We start from the raw sequence: 756 nt of genomic DNA on the forward strand, positions 1-756 counted from the left end.
CAAATGTGTGAAATTGAACCTGCATACATAGCATTCTAGAGCATGTATTTAGCAGCCTACAATCTGACAGGGGTGTGTTCCAGAACCTATACACTTGTAATCCCATTCCACCTGACTGCAGAATGGAATAGAAATTAAATAAATACGATTAGGTAATTATTTGTGTAATAACATGGTAAATCAACTGTATTTTTTTTTAAGGAGAATCAGACAACCGTCATTTGTGTGCATGTATCATCATTTATTAATGTGTCAAACATACACAATAAGCTTTTGTAAAGGTACATACATAAAAAATAATGTTCCACTACGCTTCTTCCTCTTCCATATCAAATACGTATTCAGTTACATTTTCATGGCAAATCATTTCTCTAATCAGGTTATTATTTCATGGCCCTGGCAGGGGGTCAAAGTGGGTCAACAAGAAGAGCATTTCTACAGAAACACAACACAAAAAACCTGCGCACTGGTGTATCATGTTGCACTTTGCTTTTCTATTCTCGCTGTAGGTATTTTCCGTCTCTAACAATAAATAATACATGCAATTGTTTCGTGGGGGGGCTCCGTATGCCTCTTTGCCACCGCACAGCCACCCGTTTTGTCGTTTATTGATCTCTATATTCATGGTTACAAAATAAACGTTACACTTACTTGTTAGGAATTCATCCAGCTGTCAAACTTCACCCGCAGGTCCCAGCTTCTGAATACTCCACTGGTCTAAAACAAACATACACTCCTCCGTTTGTTGGCTTTGAG

At 38.1% G+C, this 756-nt stretch overlaps 1 protein-coding gene across 1 annotated transcript in view; it reads right to left on the reverse strand.

Moving 5' to 3' along the window:
• Positions 1-756, reverse strand: part of lypd6 (LY6/PLAUR domain containing 6) — a 21,963-nt gene extending 21,207 nt beyond the window's left edge. The window contains exon 1 of the mRNA XM_083681334.1: positions 652-756. The gene's annotated coding sequence lies outside the window, so the exon portion shown is untranslated. The remainder of the gene's footprint in view (positions 1-651) is intronic.

The sequence above is a fragment of the Argentina silus genome (assembly GCF_951799395.1).
Source record: "Argentina silus genome assembly, chromosome: 12".
NCBI lineage: Eukaryota > Metazoa > Chordata > Actinopteri > Argentiniformes > Argentinidae > Argentina > Argentina silus.